The sequence below is a fragment of the Lygodium microphyllum genome, unplaced genomic scaffold (assembly GCF_053477565.2).
Source record: "Lygodium microphyllum isolate KBCC unplaced genomic scaffold, Lygodium_microphyllum_v1.1.10 scaffold_42, whole genome shotgun sequence".
NCBI classification, from domain to species: domain Eukaryota; kingdom Viridiplantae; phylum Streptophyta; class Polypodiopsida; order Schizaeales; family Lygodiaceae; genus Lygodium; species Lygodium microphyllum.
In genome coordinates, this window is record NW_028229525.1 from 1,408,687 (window position 1) to 1,432,658 (window position 23,972).

A 23,972-nucleotide genomic window follows, 5' to 3' on the forward strand; every position below is an offset into this window, starting at 1 on the left:
TAAATACCATGAAATGGGGGATAATTATTATCCGCAGACAGTCAAACAGCTACTGCCTTTATTAAGAGATACCCAACAAACGTCTGATGCTTGCATACAGCAGCTAATCTATATATGGCCTAGCATTTGTAGTACGTTAGAGCCGTCTGTGGTGGATTTTTATCCTTTTCTGTTTAAGTATTTAACGATGGATGAGTTTGCACCTATTGCAATTTGTTTTATCTTCAGTTTGCTACTTTCTTTTATCCTAATCATGGTTTCTTTTACATTTACAGGTAAAAAAACGGCAGATCCAGAAAAATTGTCAGCTTACGAGCGTGGGTTCGATCTCTTTAGTGATGCTAGAAGTCGATTTGATATATGATTTTATTTGGTCCTTTTTCTATTTATTATTTTCGATTTAGAAGTAACTTTTTTATTTCCTTGGGCAGTTTTTTTAGAAAAGATAGGTTAGTATGGATTTTGGTCTATGATGCTATTTGTTTGGATTTTGACTATTGGTTTTCTCATCGAATGGAGGAAAGGCGCCCTTGATTGGGAATAAATGGTTTGCGACGAACTCGCTTAAACTCCTTTCGAAAAATGCTATTTAAGCATTCAAATCTTATCTAGTGCTTGGGTCTGTCCCAACACCCATTAAATGCAAGAAAGCTATTTAAGAATAAAGAAAAGGTTCAAATACTTTATTAGGAGAGGCAGGATTTGAACCTGCGAAGAAGGGTTTCCAACAGATTTACAGTCTGTCGCTTTTAACCACTCAGCCACTCTCCCGGGTTGCTTGGATTTAGACCAAAGCACACTTCTCGCCGGCACTGCCCAGTCCAGGATTTCAAAAAACTTTACTGCCCTGACGCACTTGAACGGAATTGATTGATACGTTATGAATCTCTCTTATTACAATGTTACGTTTTATTGGGTTCATATTTAGAATTCTGAATGTTCTATTCCTGCGAAATGTGTCATTTTTTTTGTTTAATATTGCATTTCTGTTCCTATTCATATGGGATTTGACTTTTAGATTTCTAGGGAATCTTTTATTCCTTTGTACTTTGCTATTTTTACTTTTGCAAAAAAGACTCCTAGAAAAAAAAACTATGAACCCCGCGATAGCTACAGTATATCCGCCCTTCATCAGATTGAGAATCAACCCCTTGACCTTTTCACGATCACGCCAAATCTTGGTCAATTCAATCCAAACCATTTTCCTGTCTAATGGTTTTAGCAAAATAATATTGGGTTTATGTGGCTTTGACAAAATAATTTTTGGCTCTTCCACTTTGGGGCTTTTGAGTCCTGCATTCGCCAAAACCATATTACGCAAGTGTAATAGTTTAATTAGATTCCTGCTTCCATCATAACTTATGTTTTCGTATTTTAACGGGTTCACCGAATATCATAGGGCGCCTTCGCGCAACGAAATAGAACTGAAACTATGCAGTTATCCTAGGCTTCAGCATTATTACATAAGCCTGGCTTCCGAACCGTACATGAAACTGATGGCCTCATACGGCTCTTCCCATTGTATCGAGCCCTTTCCTATTTAATCATGACACAAGGTTAGGCTTGTCTTAAGTTATGTAGAAAGGTCAATTCAATACGTAATCGAAATGATACATGCTCTAACACACATTACATTTATTATATACGATTTATCATTATCTACTACATTATTAAAAATTAATGGGTTTCCGCGTCGGCTTTAAAGCTTAAGGAAAAATCCCATTTTCAAAAACATACGGCTTGGCCGGCCCTCCTTTGGGGGAGCTTTTGAAAGTTACTCCGTTTCCCAACCGAAAGTCTGGACGCGAGCCATACTCCGTGGGGAGCGCGGCGAGCGTAGATGGCCTATCTTAGACAAAGCTATCAATAACTTACCCTTTTCGGACGTTCAAAAAGGCTCAATGGCGATCCCCAATCTGTCGTTGCCCTGCTCTCTCCCGCTGCTATGATGACGAGTCCTTAAGTATAATCAGCACTGTTAATTGTCAGGCCACGAAGCTTACACTCATTCATTTTTCATCTTGCGCTTCAAGCCTTCTGCTTCTACAGCTCTAAGGGCAGCCATTCCTTTGCTAAGGCTTGAAAGTCAGCTGAATATTTCAGCTATTGGCAGGAGGTCTTGACGATTTCTTTTTGCCTTTGATTGGAGTTTACATTACTAATATAATAGCGCTGGCTATTTTACAAGACCAACGGATCACACCGGGGAATAATGAGGCGAAGTCCATTTTGCTTTCCCTTATTCTTGTTTGGTCTTTTATTCCAAGCGATGTTTGTGATATTTATGATGGTTTGTAAAAAAAAGGTGCTTGTAAAATATTTTGTTATTTTTGCTATTCATCAAGCATTGTCTGCTAACAGGATCATAAGCTAATCAATATCACTTTTAGGTTACGGTGGCCAAAAATCAAGTTTCCTTGTTATGTTGTTATCCCGGCCAAGCAAAAACATAGCAACTATCCGTATCTATGACTTCGACATATGACTTTTTCTCAATAAGCAAGCTTTTGAATAGAAAAAGGTTGCTTATTGAGATCCACTTTTCTTTTCCTTGTCCGGAACAGATACTCTTTCCTAACGAACTCTTACAAACCAGAAATTTTGTGACTTTTGCCCCTATACTATTCACTGAGGATAGAGGGACTTGAATCCTCACGGTTCTGCAAAAACTAACGGTTTTTCCTTAGTGTATCCGACAATCGGAAAATAAGGCCTAAAATAAGCAGGAATAATGCCGGCAAATAAACAATAATAAGGCCAGGTTTTTACAATGTGTATTTGCAAATAAGGCCAGCTTTACTGGTTTTTCCAACGTGTATCCGGGAGCATTACAATCTATCCGTACTCTCGTTTCCACTTATTTACCTTACTTTATCGCCTCCCAAAGTTGCAAAGATCATCCTATCCATTGCAGCACTATTGGCGCCCGACTGTTTGCCTTTACTTCCGTCCGAAGCCGCACCATGATATGGCAAAAGCGTGATGGCTATTCTCGTTGTTTCCAGGATTTTCTGGTTCCCCGCAAATGAAATAACTGGCACATTAGGATGTATGAACATAGTTCTATTGACTGAAACTTATTAACGTACATGGTTAATGATTAGATCTAAAAATGTTGGCGCAGGTGAAGAAAGCGGAAAAAATACTAGATCAAAGATAAAAGGATCCCACCCATCCGCTCTGCATCTGAAACAGAATTACTTCCGAGCCTGAGCATAGCGATAGGTATGCTAAGCGGTTCGGTGTGTTTCCGGGGGAACAGTGATGGAACTGGTTGTTAGACCCCTGGACAACTGGTATTCTGGACTTGGGGATAAGGATGCAACTATCATAAACTTTATGGTGGAAAAACCTGATAGAATGGAATGTGCAAAGTGGATCTATTGGTACTACCTATATTACACTTCCTTGGGGGTGAACGGAGGAGCGATTCAGATCACACACCAGCAAAGGATACTTACAAGTCGTACGGCTTGGTTCCGTTTGGTTACCGATGGACCCGCAACCTGCTGCAGCAAATTTCATGCGGAAGACTAGACCGCCCATGCCCTATTGATTCGAGAAAAACGGGAATCGAACCCGCGGCTTCTGATATGACAAACCAGCACTCTAACCAACTGAGCTATTTTCCCACGCGTAATCAATGGCTACAAATAAATTATCTGCCGACAGAATTCTCAATCAGCATTAAAATGCCCATAAACTGGCTCAAACAAAACTATCGCAGATAAGTGGCCTAAAATAAGGAACAAAAGGCAAACTTATATCATATTAGCGTTTAATTTGAAACTTTCTATTTGCCATTATCCCAGCTATGTCCTTAATGAAATTTCGTATATTCCTGCACTTTACATCCCCTAAGACAGTTGGCTTAGAGGTATAGAGCAGGCAGCAAAATGCAAATGTTTGTTATGTCAGATCAAGCCAATTAACGCTTTCTCCATTCACCACATCAGCAGGTAGCCAATATCTGTTAATTGACGCCTTCCCGGCTTTTCTATTAGAACTTATGTCAAAAAAACCCTTTCCCCGGCTTCGTTTCATGGGCCAATCGTCTGAATTGACGTAGCCATACAATAGAAAATATTAGCTGCAAAGATACAATCGGAGAGTTCCCACATGACATAGAAACTTCCATTCGAAAAAATAAAACTGATACAAAAGCAAATTCCAATAAGGTCTTAGTTAAATAATCAGTCATGATTCCATTAATCCTATAATGTCAAATAAATGTTTTTTTTTTGCAATTAAGTCTAGCGATCAAATCGCATAAATTTCTTGATCTTAATGCTCTCAAGAAAATGACATAACGTATCCGATATCATTCCAGGCGGTACTCGTGCAGCAAAAGCATTTCATCAAAACCTTTGGGTCTAGTGAAGCCTGGATTATCCTTGTCTCTTAAAAAGCAGTAATACTATGCAATTTGATAGCAACTTTAGCGATTTCAATTAAAAACAACATGGACAGGCTATTAATATTTGATTGTTTAAGGCCTATTGGCTTTTATGCGAATCTGAATGGCTTTATCGGTGGGTTTTCGAGCCTTTCTAGCTGGTCTTTGGGCTTTTTTCGAATGAATGATTGTTTTCGTAATCGATTAACGGAATGGATTTGTAAACCATACGGAATCACTATTTACGGAAATAGGATAAGTAACTAATTTATGCAATTCCTCCGGAGAGATGGAATCTATCAGAGATACAATAGAGATTCACGATCGATTGGCTTCGGATATAGCTATAAAATCTTTACGTACATTCAGTACAACTAAACTATCTGGGATTTCGCGTGTTATCAATCCTTCAAAGCATTTCTACATCTTTAAGAAACGTGGACTGGAATGCGGGCGTTCTTCACGTCTCATATGTGTCCAATTGGTTGAGAAACCACCGATCCATTTGGAATTGATACAACTTGAATTAGTCTTTCCCGCCACTCTCTTTATCATGTCGTTATATAAAGAATCAGTATTCATTAACAATAAATGGCCATCTTTACAGGTAATGGATCCAAGCGCATTACGAGCAATCCTTAAGGATAAAAATGTTTTCTACAAATCCACAATAGCTCTTCCGTGCCTAAAGCCATATAAACATTTTTAATAAAATGGCACGAAAGGTTTCCGATAGCCTAAATGTGCGCCTGTATCCAGTAATCCCTAAAAAATGACTCTCTTCTCCTTTCTGGAATAATATTTTCTACCTTCTCCCTTTCTCATACATGGCCGATTGATTTCCGTTTCGTTCACTTTAGTCTAAAAAAAAAAAGAGGCTAACAGCACACATTCCAATAACTTTTATTGACAATTGGCCGTCAACATAAGGTCTGTTTTTGATATTTATAACTGTTTGTATCGTTTGCTGATAGCATATAGTACTAAATGGCATGCACTGACAAAAATAAGTGCCTGCACTTTGGCTTAGTATGCAAGTTCTCAGAAAGCAATTCAAGCCTAATGGTTGACGGTACGGTAATGAAGCCGGGCAGACACCTAATGTCTTTAACCGCTATCATACCGGCTAAGGTCTGCCGGTCTCCAGATCATGGCTATGATTAAACATATTAGTCAACTGCAGGCAATCTTGACTTTATAGTATAATGAAAAAAGACAACAGGTTATAAACGTTAAACAAATATACCGCAAACTTTGGAAACTAATAGAAAATACGGATACTTGCATAATCTCAGAAGATCATACTGTTATGATTAAGATAGGTGCTTATTGTAGAAAAGGGCACTTTTATAGGCTTAGTAACTGAGGCAATACTGCCATAATTTCTATAAAGAAAACCACGCAAAATTAACAGATAAGATTATTGGAACTGAAAAAACAACGCTGTGTTGCTTTTGTTTTTTTAGTTATTTTAGTAGCCTTTTGGCTAACGATCTGCCTGTGTGATAACGTTTAGGTAACAAATTGCATTTGGGAAAGAAGGTCAGCTGGACAAACTGCCAAACTTTTTATTCTTCTTTCTTGCTTAACACGACGCTTAAACCGTTTTTGACATGATCGGCTTGGTGATTAAACCAAACCGATTTAAGGGTCATTTAATAAAGGTTTATTGCATCGTTCAAATAAATACAAATCAGAATTATAAAAACATAAGCCTATGAAATAGCTACGCCTGGTTCTAAACCAATTAATGCAAATACGATCAAAAGAGGGGCGAAATGTGCTAATAAAAAAATGCCTCTCATAGATAACATGGTCCAAGCAAAGCCACTTAGGATCTTGACCAAACTGTAACCCGCCATCATATTGACAAATAAACATATTCCTAAGCTTAATGCACAGGGACAATAAGGGATTAGCTCCAAAAATACTAGAAAAAGTACTAACAGCAAAGGTACTCCCGGCGGTGGTGAAAAGCTGAAAAAATGAAGCCCATGTGTTTAGGACCCTACTACGATGATTCCAAAGGGAAAAGAAAATAAAGGACCCAAAGTAATAATAAAATGACTAGTTACCGTAAAACTATAGGATATTATACCTTACAAGTTACAGAATAGTAAAAAGGTAAAAGTGACGGAAATCAATGAAAAGAACTGCTGTTTCGGGGCACCACTAATCTATTCGTTCACCAAATTAGGCACAAATTCGTAGATCATCTCCACTAAAAATTACCAAGCATTCAGTACCAAGTGTCCTCCATTCGAAACCGCCAAATGGACTAAAAGTAATACGAAACCTATCATGGGAAACATGAACGAAGAGGGATTGATAAATAAAAGATAAATATTTCCTATATGGATGGGAATCAATGGAATAATGGCAAATTATTCTAGTGGACTGTAAGCCGTGATGAATTAAAAGAGTTTGTCTCAACACAAGAGACAGTCGTTTCTGACGTTTATCGAGTTTCCGGGCTATAGCCTTTGGGCCCTGTTTCATTCAATATTTCACACCCCTAAACTGCAATCCCACATCCAGCCTTGAGGAGTTACTTATCAAGGCAAAGCAGAGATAACATGCATAAAAATATTCTTTCGCGATGCTGCTAAGCTTGATATATTAATATTTTTATCATAGCTTAATTAGACGTAAATTGCAACCATAGATATCTTATTAACTTTAGACTGTATGAATGCATGGCTAGTTGTCGCGCGCGAATTTGCTTGTTCGCTATGACAAATTCTTCCGTTTAGCTAAAATTTCTCAATATAAGCAAAAGAAATGGCCTGGCTAAGGCTATGATTAACAAACCAGTTCCTTTACAAGGGCCCAGATAATTACTTCTCACAAACCGCTATCATTAAGGCTGCAAAGAGGGTCAACTCTATTGAAACATAGGAAAGTAAACAGATTGCAAATAAACACCGAATATCTGGAAGTGTAAACGGAGCCACTACAAACGACAAACAGACTTTTAAAATATGACGATGATTTGGACAGCTCCTCAAGGAAATAACATTTGATCCTAACAAAGCAATCACTATTATCAGGGCTTAAGGGCACATAAATGGAATCAACAAGGTACAAACGGTTGGCATTGCGTAGTCAGAAATCTTAGATTACAACTTAGTTGTCAGCAAATCAATAAATATGGTGGTTAAGCAGTAAAAAAAGTGCCGAACACTAAAAACTACCCGGACAAAAGTAACGAGAGGAGATAAAAAAAGACAGAAAGCATTTAAGTAGAGCAATTTTCTATAAAATTCTCTCCCGCTCTCGTAACAACTAGAAATCAAAGAGCACCAGATTTAATGAATCGAACAAAAAGATACAAAATAAGGACGTGATATTAAAGATATAATTACATATGTACTTAATGCCTCCATTAATTGTGTACAAATAAAAAACAAGTCTAAATAAAGCAAAGGTTTGGCCAGTAAAAAAATAAGCTCTTCCGGAAACAGATAAAACATAAACCATATCAAACTAAAGCATATCAGTATCCAAAAGCCACGAATCCTCAGTTCTTCTACGATTGTTTCGGATATAAAATATTTCATCTATTTTGAAAGAATTAATCGATCTTATAGCGATTTCGGCATAATTTTATCTCAAAAGCGTGAAATGGATATAAACTTCTTAATTGTTGCCCACATATAATAATTATATCATAAAGGTCCTTTGGTGCGGAATATTGGACTTTTCTTTTCAGAACATTCATAGTTTTCATGTGCTTTCGCTTCTATCACAAAAAAGAGATCCAAATTGAGTAACTTGTGTAAATAATAAAAGGTATTTAGTTGACATTGCTTTATTTCATTCCATTTGCCATGAAAGGATATTTACGGTAATTCTCCAACCAAACCACATATTATCAATTTTTGTGCCTTGGCTAGTATATGGTAACTGGCTTTGTTACAAGCCAAGCTATGCTCATGATTGCCTGATTAGCCATTCTATATAGAATAATCTGACAAGCCAGGCATAGTGAAAAAAGGCTCGATTCAAAGCGCTTTAAAGACAAAGATTTTGTCACCACCAAACCAACAGTCGAAGTTTCGTTAATCAAGCTAAATGCTAAAGCGCACTTTTTTTTAAAGGTAAAGGTCCGAATCCGATTTCTTTACATGGAAAAAGGTAGAAAGTGAACTGTATTAACTGAAGGAAGTTTCATTAAAGCGCTTCTGATTGAAGACATAAAATTAATCAATTTTCAACATTCTTTAGCATCACATGCTGCAATTATTTCGTGCATTATTGGTTACATGTCTTTAGGTTCTGTTTTTCATGTTTGTCTATTTCATTATTATATTAGTTTCGGGTTAAAGTAAGAAGGTTTTAAGTTATAGTCAACAAAGGCTTCATAATAAAATTGAAAACTAAAGCTAGCAAAACGAAGTGCGCAACAACCCATTGACTGCGCCTTGCCTTAATCGGCTAAGCAAATTGAGTGTTTAAAAAAAGCCAAATAAACGTTGTGGAAACAATCAGAGATTACTCTGATTTTGTCACATAATATTCGACACGATGATACTGACAGAAAGCAGCCCTCCTTTAATTAAGAATTCGTATCAAAACTGCTTGCCTTGTCGCTTGAATCTAACTTAGCAGATAGCTGTTGCCTTGAAAGGAACATTTGCTAAGCCAGGGTAAAGGAAATGGACTTAAAAAACCGCATATCGCCTATCGTATTATGTACATTTCCATTTCTTTTTCAAGCAAAGCGCTCAATATTTTTTGTTTTTCATAGTTTACATCGATGGGGTTTGGACGTTGTTTCTTTCCGACCGAAACCCCACTGTGAAATTCAACACCACGATATAACGTTAAACCCATTCATTGAGGTGGCCAATCAAGAGCTACTAGAACACCAGATATAAAAACTACCCAAGCCAATGAAAGAGGCAAGAAGATTTTCCGTCCAAGTCTCATTAATTAATCATAACAATATCGTAAAAATGCTGCACAAACCCGTATATGTACAAACGGAAATAAAATGACCTTTATACTGAACCAGATTGTGCCCGAAGTCCCCTAAAAACTAGGAATGTTTGAAATAAATGGCCAACCCCCCAAAAAAAGCAATGTACATAAACTAGAAGAGTAAAGGCGTGGCTCTATGACCAAAGGCCCAATACAATAAGGCCTTTGGGCCTTTCTCAAAAAACCGTACATGACATTTTCACATCATACGGCTCCGTTCCAAAAAGAAAAAGCCGGCAAATTAACGCAATGTCAAATCCAATCCGTCTCGCATGGATGTCTTGATGATGATTGACGGCCGGAATTGATTGTAAGTTCAGGCTGCCTTGTAAGACTTAGAGCCTGTATGGAGCATCCAGGAGAGGATCTAGAACTTCTCTTCCCGCCAGCTCAAAATGAAATAACAACAAAAAGTGAACTAAGAAAATTACTTGCTATAGGCGCTTCATTTTGAGCCTGTCTCAAAGAAACCAAATCAAATTGAGGGGCCTACTCGATTAAAAAAAACACTAGAATCTAGTTGCCGCAACAGATAAGCAAATAATTCTATACTTTCTTCATCTATCGGCCTCCCTTCACAGTCCTTTAGACCACTTAGCTAATATATGGCATAAGAAAGACAACGCAAACTTTGAAGTTTGCTGACAACCATACAAAGCTTGCTTAAAAAAAACAAAACTAAAAGGGTCTGGAAGAGTCATCGGCATAAAGATTTATGGTTTTGGCCTCACCCAAAAGAAAACGATCCTTTACAAATAAGCAATGCCATCTATGCCGCTGCGGGCTCAAATGAAATACCCAATGATGGGCACTTTTTAGTATTTTGTTTTTTATTTATTTAGCAGAGATCTCCTTCAAGCAAAAAACAAGTCTTTGCAAATTCCTTACAGAAGGTAAAGTTAAATAGTCTAGGCCCGATTTGCCCATAAGATACCATTAGCTCTATTTGGCCTGCAATCGTTTCAAACACATGAGCGCATGCTTCGCTGTCATTTCAGTAACTTATAGTGTTTTGTGGCCTTTTTATAAATGTGAACTATTGCCAGTGAATCTTTTTTTCTGGAACCAAAATGATTATCCCTGTCCAATGGGTTTACATTCATCCCTAGACGTCAGGTACTGTCTCTTTTCCTGCCGTTTTCGTAGCCGTCAACTGTAATCCGTGCAAGTGTATCCGCACCCGGAAACGATAAGAGATTCATTACGGTAACCTTTTCGGGGTTCGAGCTTAAGAGCACACTTATCCATATGGGCATTCAATAGTATAGATTTGGAAAAGAATATAAGGTTAATTACTTGGGATATCTCTTCAATCCTAGATAGCTCATTAAACGGGTTCGCGCTTCATGGCTGTGCTTACACACTAGGCTATTTCCTTTTGAAAGCTTTGCGGAATCTATTTGTGTTCAAACCGTCGCCCAAAAGGGTTTACTGCATAAGGCCCTTGCTTGAGAAGACGCTGGCTTTTGCGAAAAGCGAAAGCCTAACGAATGTCAGATGCGAAGCTCCGCACCTCATTAAAATCATATTAGCATATTCTCCTAAAGAAAATAAAACAAACCCCATTAAAGAATATTCCACGTTGTAGCCAGCTACTGGTTCAGCCTCTGCTTCTGGTGAATCAAATGGGGCTCGATTGATTTCTACTAGACAGGAAATAAAAAACATAATCGATACAGGAAACAAGAGAATACGAAACCATATCTGCTCTTACGCCATAACAATCTCACTTAAATTACAAAAACCTACACAAATTAGTACAGTAATGATAATAGGACCAATAGATACTTCATAAGAAACCATTTAAGCAGCAGATCATAATGCTCCTAGAGAAGCATATTTGGGATAAAGAGTTAAACTATTCCACCAATCCGTCGGTGTACATTGAGTTCTCTCCGAACCATACAAGCACGTCACCGCGCATACGGCTCTTTACCCCAACAACTTGCTTTAGATTGGTAACAGGGTTTCTTGAAAGGATGGACTAAGCTTTATAGATGCAAGTGCCGCTATCTAGCCTTAGCTTTCGCGAAGCAGATCAATCGCTAAAATCGCGGCTATGTGTTTTTTGTGGAAATCTTGTGATATGTCCTGCCTCAAATAATAAATTCACTAGACGATAATCCACTCCATTTCGCATCAAATGAAATGTGAGAGACCTATAGGCTCAGAACCTGCGCATCGCATTGGGTATAATTCGCTGAAATTAAGCAAACATCTGGACTCTTTTTCTGCTGCTATAAAAAAACAAAATAGGCTTTTGTTGGTTGTTACATTTTTTTTTTGAAAATATTGTTAAATATAGCAGATACCATGAGTCTTTCGATCATCCGCAAGAAAAACGTCTAACTAGATTTATCCGGTATCACCTATGGTTCTCATTCCAGAGGATCTGGAATGCTGCCGACTGGTATGTCGTTTAGTCTTTTATCTTCGAAGGAATAGGCAATATTTTTTATACGATGGGTGCTTTGATTCAGCAAACAAGCAATCTCAGCTGACGGAAAACAAAATAGCATACAGTTATTTGTTCTATCAACGAACACAGGAATGTAAAGATAACTGTAGGTTGTCGGCTGCCTAAGGAGACTTTGATTCGTAAAAAAGTTGCCTCATCTCAATCAACAGAGATAACTTTCATATAATATGCTTAGTGACTCCTTAACTGAACAGAATTAACCATGTTTCTGTAGCATGCCCTTTTCTAGCTTTTTTGCATGTATTCTTATTTCCAAACTACTTTAGCCCTTGGTATAAAAATCCTTTATCTTTGCCATCAGAATGATCTAAAAAGAAATTGACCCCCCTTTTTTTTTGGATGGGAACTCAGTTAGGGTAGGAATAACTGAGGAGTACCCAATTTGAAATCCCAATCTCGAGCATCTTTTTATCCACTCATATTATGATTATCTAGGACGAAATAATCCTTCTGACAATCTTTTCATTCATTTTTGGATACAAATCAAATAAATGATACTTAACATCTCTTTGTTAAGCTGACTCTGTTTTCTATTCAACCTTTTTCTATATCTCTAACTAAACAAAAAGTTGTTAGTGAACATCGACTGGTAGAAATATGTATGAAAAAAGGTTTATTAAGAAATATATTTTCTTTTTGTATTGAAAAGAAAACTGAGAAGGTTGAGATGGATCCAGAAGCAATCATTCTTTGTGGCGAACGGAATCCCGTTGGTTCAGATTGGAACTTTCTATGCAATTCCACTGTGCTATTAAAATATCGAGCATGGGTTCCCTCTGAAATAACCAATGAGGAGCCGTATGAATACAACGCTTCATGTACGGTTTCGAATCAGAGACGGTAAAATACAACCAAACTGTCGACTATCCTTATCTGGAAGTCTAAGTACAGTTGATATAGTCGACAACCAATCCAAGTATGGTATATTTGGATGGAACGGCGCCAACCTATAGGTTTCATAGCTTTCTTCATTTCTTCGTTAGCCGAGTGCGAAAGATTGCCATTTGATTTGCCAGAAGCGGAGGAAGAATCAGTAGCAGGTTATCAAACCGAATATTCAGGAATAAAATTCGGATTATTTTATGTCGGTTCCTACCCAAATCTCTTGGTTTCGTCGCTATTTGTAACGGTTCTTTACTTAGGCGGGTGGGATCTACCAACTATTATCCATCCCGGAATTAATCAGTTTTTCCTATCTATGAATGCTGACTATGATGTCTACCTTGGTGCGTTTGAAGTAGTAGTGAATATCATTATCACATCAGCCAAATCTTATTTATTTTTGTTTGCGAAAGGAAAAATCAAAGAAAAACTCGTGATTCTTTACCTATAGTAAGTTCCCGTATCCGTATTTCTCATAATGATAGTGCTAATTTTCTTATCTCTAGTTTCACTAAAATACTCTTAAGCAGTGCGCCGTGCATCTTTGACAAATTACAAGCCATCACGCTTTTCCTTCCAGGCAGCAAACTGTCATGTACGGAAATTCAAGCTAGCCCATAAAGTTTCTTTCTGCGCAGCGGAAACTGCTTATTTTCAGCGCCGATCCAACAATTAATAAATCAATAAACAATTAAAAAATAACTCATTTGCTCCTAAATTCACCAAATAACAAATGGATTGTACTTAGAGCAGGGATAGAAGCTTAACCGATTCTTTTACTACATCTTGTTAATTACAAAAAGCCAAAAACTAAACGATAGCAAAGCAAACAAACCTATCATTTATTCGCCCAACAAACAAGGCAAGCATTAAAAGAGAACAGCAGATATGAAAACTCAATCCTTTACCCCACAGATCATGCCATAAGCCCCATATGGCAAGGCCATCAAACAGAAAGCTTAATTTGCATATTGAAAAAAGCCTAGCAAATAAAATAACATTCAAACCCATGAACACCTCTATTACATTGCAGACAATTAAATCAACTAAACGGTCTTACCACGCAAACTAAAGTAATTAACATACTATTGTATTTAAATGTATATACAGTGAAAGTGCTTATCATATATGCGTTAGGTTAAATCCTTGCCAAGATAAGCCAATAATCGGAGCTTTAACATTTGCCGATAAAATAGGACAACATATATTAAGAAAAAGATACATTCCCGTTATCCAGGATATGAAATCAGAGCACTTAGAAAACGTAAAAGCGCAGACTAGCTCTCATTAATTAAATCCCATCCCTATTTTGCTTATTTCTTTTTAAACTCCGGATGCAAGATTCGAACTTACAGCCTATGGATTAACAGTCCATTGCTCTACCAATTAAGCTAATCCGGAACCCCTGTATGGAAATTTATTTTTTTTCTTTAGCCATATTAAATCATATGAGGATTAATGAGTTTAAGAATAACTAAAATGCCTAAACACTGATATTAAGTTTCAATTATATCTACAAAACAGCACAAAAAAGAAACTATGATATTTAAGGAATGGGCCATTTAGAATTGCCGAAGAAAGTCAAAAGTCTAATGACTATTTCCTTGCATTCGGATGGACTTAATGATTTACTGCCTTAATTAATTGGTTTAGCTAAGACAACTAAAGGCCTGTGACATATCATATAGTGAAGAACCATTGACTTTGCTTAAATGAGTTTTTTAACCTGACCAGGTTAAACTTTTAACTAAACGCAAAAATATCTCGTTTTAGCCATTACGGGTCCGAATGGTTTGAGCCTCCAAAGCCGCTCCGACTGGATAAGAAAATAGCCTAATGTCTAAGGGTAGTAGAAAATTAAAAGATAGCGAAGTTATCATCTATTTAGAGACGAGCGAAGAGCAGAAATGATATAAGGGCAACGAGATATTTTTGCGTTTAGTTAAAAGTTTAACCTGGTCAGGTTAAAAAACTCATTTAAGCAAAGTCAATGGTTCTTCACTATATGATATGTCACAGGCCTTTAGTTGTCTTAGCTAAACCAATTAATTAAGGCAGTAAATCATTAAGTCCATCCGAATGCAAGGAAATAGTCATTAGACTTTTGACTTTCTTCGGCAATTCTAAATGGCCCATTCCTTAATCCAGCTACCCGTAAGTTAGGTACTAAGGCAAAGTAAATTGAAAATATATTGATGGCCACCCGGCTCTCGTCTTTCAGTCCAAATAACTATCCTTATCCCAACCCTTAGCTCATGGGCCTCCTTTAGGCCAGAGAGTTGCAAATTGCTTTGGAAAGTCTCGTTTGTGGAAGGCTTTACTGTCATTAAAATAAACATTCGCATAGGACGGCTTCGCTTGCCTTCTTTTTCACAGGCAGCCTTAAAGCTCTCTGTTTGTTGGTTTTGCCGATTTTGTTTCTTTACGAAAAGAAAAATAAGCTGAAGCAACAAATGTAATGAATCTCGCAAGCAAACCCAAAAAGAAAATTCCGTGCACAAAAGTAAGCCTCGTTTGCAAATAAGCTAGTTCATACAAAGCAAACCTTTGGTCCTGAGCTTTTTGTGCTTACGCACATGATTTCATATGCTTCTAGGGGACATTATAAAAGTAAATGTCAATGCCATGAATATGAGTTTTTTAGGATTCGAATAGGGACTTGCTTTAAGCGCCACACTCAAAACGTACCAAATTGTTCAGATATGGAAGAGGCAAATGGAAGGGTTGCGAAAAAAGCTTAAATTGTACGTCAAGGTTAAGTCATATTTTATTAAAGAAAATCATATGGGCATCTAACAAGAACATATGGGATCAAAAACCATGAAAGCTTTATGCTAAACATGAACCAAAACGAATGCCCTATAAAGCCATTTGTCAAGATATAACCCTTTCTGATCGGATAGTGCGACCTGTTCACAGCGCAAAACCAACTTCAGGTCACATCTGTGCGCTCGTCTCCCATTCATCCAAACTCGGATGGCGGAATGAGCGAACTAGGTCTTCATGAAGGTGAAAGTCCTCCTCCCTTGAAGACAGGGTAACAGCATGTTCATATGTTAACTACGAGAATGGCATCCAAAGGCATAAAGCTGGGCAATCAAGAGATTCGGAACCTGGCGAAAGTAGGGAGTTTTTAATCTCAAGCAAGGGTGCGCTTAGTAATCATTAAACTTATTTCCGTTTTATGAACTCAGGTATTCCCATGCACGATGAATACTCAATTTCCATATTACAACCCCGAAGGCTAAACCAAGCTAAAACAGATAACAGGGAACCACAGCCCTAGCATATGAAGCGTCGAGACAAGAAAACAGGACAATATTTTGGCTCCTGCGTTCATAACATGGAACAGAGGCCAAGGAAAAGGGATTGTTTGTTTCTTTTCGTTTTTCGAACGCACCTCCGACGTAGAGCAGAAGCCTTACGGCCCGATGCAAAAGATATGGAGTTCTGGAATTGGGGAACCCTGTACACTCTTGGGATTGCGCCCAAAAAAGCTAATCATAGGGTGGACAGGAAAAGGAAGGGACAATACGCGAAAGCCCTAAAGTCATAATTAGGATATGCCAAAATGTTCCTGCATCCGATTGCGAAAGAAGCCCTAGCACATAAAAATAAGGTGCGCAGATAAGGAGAGACAAAGAACTGCTAATACCTTGCCTCTAGATCACAGAGAGCACCTGCTTTGTTACAAATAAAATATATGATCTAATTTGCCGACAAGTGCAAATGGAATAAAAGATGTGGCTTTGCTAGAAGCCCATATGATTTTCAAACAAAACGAGAGCAAAATCAAAACTTAATCATGCCAAGTCGATCTTGCTATGGCGCTATTAGGGCAACTTAATGATCAAAAGGGCAAAGTAAGTAACCAATGGCCATGCCAATAGACTGACAAACGCTTTATAATGGACTAAAGATTAAAAAGTAGATGATTTTGTGGCTGGAAACAACAAGGATTTTGGCCTATTTAAAAATCGCTTTTCGTTTAAACCATCTCCCATCCCTCGGCTAACATTAAACTTTATAGGCGAGTCATATCGATGGATAGACGAAATCTCTGGAATAGGGACAAGGGCCAAAGCCCTTTTTTTTAGGTCAAACTCCAAGCACAAAGTATACGATGTGCTTAGTGTTTCTTTGTTTTACGGCCAATGGACACTATGAGTGGAAATAGATTAACTTAACTTATGCCGTTGACAAGTCAAAACCAATCAAATAACCTACAGGCGGCAATTGCTATATAGACATCGCCATTTTTGAAAGGAAAAAGAAGAGCCTGCATTTGGTCATTTTTTCCCGGATGCATGGAGCCATACGACGGGAAACCGTCATGAGCGGTTCCGGATTGGCGGTCAGACAGGAAACTGATTGGTCTACCATAACCGAAATAAGACTCTCAAAAAGTTATATAAGTTGCCAAGAAACAGTTCATTTACATGAGTAAAAAACCGACGTATTTTCACTGGTCGCTTTCGCTCCATATACCGGTTATTTCGCATGTTTCGCATAGTTTTCCGTGAATTAGCTTCAAAAGGTTCTTTAATAGGCATAAACAAATCAAGTTGGTAACCACTCAGCTTCCCTAGTCCTCATAGGTCTTACCCAATCATTCGTTACGATTCCAGTTTTTGCGCTATGGTAGCAAGAAACAAGCTTTATATCATTTTGTTTGACAGGTGACCCTTGTTAGGTCACCTTCCTTCATTGGAATTCGCAATATTTTTCATGGAGATTTGACGATTAGAAACATCTATGTTTCTTTTGTTTATAAAGGGCTTCCTTCAGGTTTAGTAAAGATATGTTCTAGAGTCTAGTATTTTTTCCGAATAAACTTTCAATGCGCTAGTGCATATGGCCAGAGAACCTTTAATTCAAAACAAATGGGATCAAAATGGGAACTGGCGTGTTAACATGCATTAACAAACATGCTTTCATCTTTCAAATCAGTCGTTACGGGGTCGATGAGCTCATAGCCACGGAAGAGGTTCCCTAGGAACGAAGTTCTAGAGCACAAAATAAAGCTGCGGGATCCTTGCTAGTTGTACCTTGAACCCTTATGACAAGGGGACAGGTTAGTTTTCGATCCCGGAAGATACTGAAATCGAATCCCTCATGCCAGCCAAAAGCGCTTCTCTTTCCACTGAAAGGGCAGAAAATAAGACTAAAACAAATCCCACGTCCCTCCATCTATTCCATTAGCTGGGGTACTCGATTGTAAAAGAAAAAAAGCCCCGTAGACTTCCCACGGTATGGCCATTCCTCTTTAAAAAAGCTCACTGGTTCCACCGTTATGAGCCAGTTATTAAAGAAGCGTTCGCACGCTTATGAGGCAAAAGGCTTAAAAGGCATACATATGCCTAGTCATAGGCCCTCAACAGAGTTACAGCTCTTTAGTTCACCCCTAGCCACAAATCATCCCCGTATTTTGCCACATACGTGGGTTCGGTCCTCCAAGGCCTCTGTGGAGAGCTCAATTCGACCTGCTCATGGCTAGATCGATCGGTTTCGGGTCCAATAAAAACAACACAGGAACTTTGTCTCCTTGTGCTTGCACCTAATGGCTTAAGCCGCTGTTTCCATTGACTCGCTGACCCATTATGCAAAAGGTACGCCGTTAAAGTCATAATTATGCTAAGCAAAAGCCGACAACGCTAAGCTCTGCTCAAGAGTTCTATCGAATCCTAGTAACTTCACTAAAAAAAGCTATCATACCTTCCTAGCCTCGCGTATGCGTTCTATTGAACACTAGTGGCTTCATTAGAGAAAGCTATCATGCTCTCTCAGCCTCGCTCCTTCGACTGATGGTTTGCATCGAATTTTAAGTTTTCTATTGCACTCCCGGTATATGACGGGGTCTTTTCACCTTTCCCTCACGGTACTTATAGTACGCTATCGGTCATTGAGGAATACTTAGGCCACGGGGGTGGTCCCCCTTTATTGCGTATAAAGCAATCGTCATTTAAATACAGTATCCGCGTTTTATCATAGTAATTAGACTTGCTAATAGAAATCTACGGGGCTATCACCCTCTTTGGCTAGATCTTCAAATCCTTTCGAAATCCTAGCAGGCAGGCGCTTACGCTTCCTTTTCCGCAAGTCTTCCCCTTTTCTTTTAGGGGTTCGAGAAAACAGTTTTTTCCCTTTTCTTTGCCTAATCCATGTTCGCTCGCCGCTACTAACGGAGTCTCGGTTGATTTCCTTTCCTTTAGCTGTAATGATGTTTCAGTTCGCTAAGTTATTTCAATTCAAAACGAAGCCACAGCATACGGCAGGCCCAGTGGGCTCAAATACGGTTTCCCGAACGGAGATCCATGGATTCTAAACAATATCTCCCCATGGCCTTTCGCTGCTGAAAGCGTCCTTCCTTCTCAATGCCCAGGCATCCATTCAATGCATTTTTTTTGATACAGTAGGAATTGAACCTATTGAACACCTTATATTATAGGCTTATCATCTTCGCTTATGTCACACTTAGACTATGATTGCATTTGCATGAGTAAAACAAATACGTATAAAGCCCAAAGGCTTCGGTCGGCGAAGCTTAAAGTCTATTCTTGCCTAAAAGGCAATGCCCTGGTGGCTCTGAAGACTTATCGAAGCGCCACTGTGTGGATTCTACTTAATGTCTTTAAGGCCTTTCACCTGAAGAAAATGAATTATTATACGAGAATGTTTGCAAAAGCTAAGCTCGTCGCAGGAGATTCGATCGATCGCGCACTCGCCGGGATTTGACTATCGATCAGTTAAGCCAAGGCATTTACGACACGACCCGAGTCACTTACTGGTATTTGAGCATAGAAGGGGCATAATTGGCATAGTCTTTAGGATCTAGCCGATGCTGCTCCGTGAAGCAAGAGTTGATGCGAAGACTCAGACAGAAGGCCGGGGACCAATCAAATCAGGTGTTCTCGAATGTCAATACATCGCTTGGTCGAGTACCCGGACTCCGACCCTCGGCCTGCGGAGACGTGCTCTCGGGGGCCATACGTGGAGCGTCGCTCTACTGCAATAGATTTCGCGGAAAACCAGCTATATCCGATCTTGGTTGGCCTTTCCAAGCCGCTCTATCTTTCGATCGAGATTAGACTATACGTTTTCCCATTCCCAATGTAATTTTTAAGTTAGATCACGAATGCCATAAAGATATCCCCATTACGGTTATATTAGAAGCAAAATGTAGTAATAAACTTATTTTTAAAGACGTAATCCATCTGTTAGCCAAAATTAGGTCTGTCTGCTGCAGCCACGTCAATCCTAGCTAGTCATTGTTTGGAATGACTGCAGCCACGTCATTCTAAACATTGTCTAGCTTTTGCTACCGCATTACGGTTATATTAGAAGCAAAATGTAGTAATAAACTTATCGTTCTAAACATTGTCTAGCTTTTGCTGCCGCATGTATTAGAAGCAAAATGTAATAGGTAAGTTAGGCAAGGCGAATCATCTTACATTCCGGATACTGAGTTAACCGGTCAGAAGATAAGGACCGGGACCCCAACAGGCCAAAGCCACTGCTTTTGAAAAGACTTCTTATTGTAGTTATAGTCTTACCGTGATATGTTCTTTTTGGCAGCGCTTGAAGTGCTGGCCAACAATGGAGTTTTTCAGCTTAACGTGAAAATATTTTTGTCATTTTAATTGATGACTCCGCTTGCCGATTGCATGGAATGCAAATTGAAAGGGGATATCAAAGTCAAAAACCTCATCACTTTCATTAAGAGAATTCAGCCTCATAGCGGTGATTTACGGTCATCAATGTGATGTGATCGCAGCGTTATGCGAAAACAATCCGGACTGTCCAACCACGTCTCCCGGTAATTTCCAGTACATATGGCAGAAAAAGGCGCTTTTCACACATCGAGGTCAAAATGGCATCGGGTGTTTCACGTCTTATTAGAGTGCCGGAGATTTCTTAACTTACTTAAAAAACAAAAAAAGGCAACTATACTAAAGCAAAGAGGTACTGGGGCCATGGTGAGTTCAATTGATGGGTTTAGAGCGAATTTTTTTTTTACAACAAAGATTGCTATGGCGCAACCCGTTTGGATTGGCCGAATAGGTTCTTATTAATCGATTGTTATTATACAAGAATTCTTGTATCGCTCATGCAGATCTTCCATCTACCGGAAACCAAAGGATTCATTGCTTTTCCTTTTTTGTCGAACTTGTATAAACACAACCCTATTTGCACCTATCAGTTACGAACTTGCTATTGTTATGAAAGACAACCCCTAGGCTCAGTCACAGCAACGAGTACCGAACCGTCGTTCCCACGGCTACAGTACCAGGAGTTGCTGCTGAGCCAGCCCGTTCAAAACAGTACTTCTGTCTAGCAGAAACTATTAGCGACATCCCTAGAACAGTATTCGTATCGTGAACCAATGGCCACTTTTCCGGTCGAAGGAAATGCCTAATAAATAGTCAAATACTGCACTCTTTAGCTACTGTACTCCGGAAACAAAGTAAGGGAAAGCCCCGTACGTCAAGAGCTGCACTGCTATGAATCAAAGACTGTCTGCTCGCCGTTTCCGGCCAGTATTGCGGGTTCAATGGCTTTATACGAATTAGCTGTTTTTGACCCATCCGATCCCCAGAAATGGAAATTGTTAATACTGGCACTGTACCTTAAGTGGGAGATGGAATAGCCCGCATTCATGGTTCGAACAAAGTAATGGCTGGAGAATTGGTAGAATCTGAAGATGGTACAGTAGGCATCGCTTTGAATTTAGAATCTGATAATGTTGGCTAAGTACTGATGGGCGATGGTTCGACCATACAGGAAGGGGGTTCCGTAAAAGCAACGGGAAAAATTGCGCAAATACCAGTTAGTAATTCTTTCTTAGGCCTTTAAGCCAGTAAATGCTTTGGCCCAACCGATCGATGGAAAGGGTCAAATCCCAGCTTCTGAGTCTAGATCAATTGAGTCTCCCGCACCATATGGGAATTATTTCAAGACGTTCCGGTGGCGGAAAACGACCCGAATCTGCAGGAATTCGGGAAGGTTGAAGCAATGGCCAAACCTCCTTGAGGCTACAGCAATAACGTCATAAGCAATGACACTTAACTAAAGCACTTTATCCTCGCTTTCCACCTTTTATCTAGGGTTAGGAGGATCACGCGCCATAATGCCGGATCTCCATCTTTCTTTGTTGGTTGCTCTCCAGTCGCAGAATTATGAATAGTTTCACTAAAAATAAGTTTATTGGCTTGAAAAAAAAAATGAACCAATCCTTTAGCCTGGCAACCTGTACTATTTTTGCTGCCTCCAGCAACCTGTTGCAACTAACTTCATATTCAGGATGAAACAAGACAATTATGCCAGATAGTAAGGAATTACAAGTTTTCTGCACTAGAAAAAGCTAATAAATGGACTAAAAGGCCGAGGGATAAACAAAAGGTTCAACGCTAAAACAAAAGATGGAGCTGAATCAAAAGCAGTTTCCAGCTAGAAAAAAGCTAATAAGAGGACTAACCATACTAGAAAAAGCTAATAAAAGGGGACTAACCGTACTAGAAAAAGCTAATAAAAAAGGGACTAACCGTTTCCTATTCTCATTTTATTGCTTGAAATAACGATTGCAAGCCATACGGAGAATACAAAAATTGGTTGATGTAACGGCTAAACAAACCGTTTCTTATTCTCATTAAAATGAAATAAAAAAACATGTATAATATTACTGCGATAGTTACGATATGAGGCTTCAATATTGCTAGATACAAAGGAGAGTAAAGTATGGCTGAAAATAGAAGGAATTGACCTGAAACTTTTCATTCTATTCGTAGCTAATCCAATCCTTGCCATTACAAGCCATACAATATAAAAATGCTTGAAATAACGATTGCAAGCCATATTGCCGAGGCTAAACAAACTTATGAGACTGTACAGGACCATTTCTAATAATCGTTAGGCTCTGGCCTTTTTAATGAGAGTAAGAGAGTTTATTATCTATAGGATGCAATAATAGCAGGTGCTTTCCTTATTAAGCCTAGGTGTGTTTATGAATTAAACAAAACTTAAGCTGTGGAGGATAAGAGAAGCGTTAGCTTTAGGTAAGTACGATAGTCATTACAACTGTTTTTATTGGTTCATCTTAATGAGAATAAGAAACGGTTTGGTTAGTCCCTTTATTAGCTTTTTTAGTTATATCTAGTGTTTTTGCCCAGCAGAGTGCCTTTGGTGTTCCTTCCGATCCCTACGCATTTCACCGCTCCACCGGAAATTTCCTTTGCCCCTACCGTACTCCAGCTCAGTAGTTTCCACCGCCTATCCAGGGTTAAGCCCTGGTATTTGACAGGGGACTTAAAGAGCCACCTACAGACGCTTTACGCCCAATCATTCCGGATAACGCTTGCATCCTCTGTCTTACCGCCATTGGCTGCTGGCACAGAGTTAGCCGATGCAGATACCGTCATTGCTTCTTCTCCGAGTTTACGACCCGTGGGCCAAAAGGAAAAAGAAAAAGAAAACCCGCTAAGATGGCCAGCCATCTTATAGAGAATAAGTTTTAAGTTTTCTTATTCTCATTAAAAAGTTTTATAAAACTTTATTATAGGGTTTCGATCAATTCCTGCCAGTAGCCTCGCCAGGATATGAGAAACATGAATCCAGTAGCCCAAACGAGATGCCCAAAGAGAAACATCCATGCCCAAACGGATAAACTGTTCATGCCGAAGGGGTTGTAACCATTAATAAGTTGTGACGAATAACGCCATAAATAATCTCTCAACCGGCCCCGGCAGCCCCGTTAGGCCTGCCCGGCAGCTTAGTTCCCTCTACCACTATGGAAGGCCGGGTGTATCCCTTGGCAGATGATCTATCGGGGTGTGTGGAACGGCTGAAACGTCTCCCTCATCAATTTCAAGAGCTACTAAACCACCTTAACCGTGACTCTTCTAGCATAGAAAAAGCTAGCTATATGCTATTTCGCCTATTTAGGGGAGGAACTACCCGATACTTCCAGAGAAGGTGCCCTGTACAACAGCTGTTTGCAACTTCCTATAAGGATTTGGCTGGTTATCCTAGGCTGATACCCCAGACTGAGGGGGGATCAGCAACCATAGCAAACCTTAGGAGGGACCTCAAGGGGACCATGAAAGAGGTTTTAGGGAAGACTACCCTGCCACCAGAGCTGGTTCTCGAGGAATTAGCTATGGTTGCATGCCACACGAGTATCTATGCTGGACTTATGGGCAAGGCGCGGGCACCTAATACGTGGGAAGCTTACCACTC

At 39.1% G+C, this 23,972-nt stretch overlaps 3 non-coding genes across 3 annotated transcripts; all 3 read right to left on the reverse strand.

Annotated features, from left to right (window-relative positions):
* Positions 1 to 687: 687 nt before the first annotated feature.
* TRNAY-GUA (transfer RNA tyrosine (anticodon GUA)) lies at positions 688 to 771 on the reverse strand. The gene has a single exon. It is a non-coding gene; the product is annotated as a tRNA-Tyr (tRNA).
* Positions 772 to 3,558: 2,787 nt separating this feature from the next.
* Positions 3,559 to 3,632, reverse strand: TRNAD-GUC (transfer RNA aspartic acid (anticodon GUC)). Its single transcript has one exon. It is a non-coding gene; the product is annotated as a tRNA-Asp (tRNA).
* Positions 3,633 to 14,068: 10,436 nt separating this feature from the next.
* On the reverse strand, positions 14,069 to 14,141 carry TRNAN-GUU (transfer RNA asparagine (anticodon GUU)). Its single transcript has one exon. It is a non-coding gene; the product is annotated as a tRNA-Asn (tRNA).
* Between the last annotated feature and the right edge of the window lie 9,831 nt (positions 14,142 to 23,972).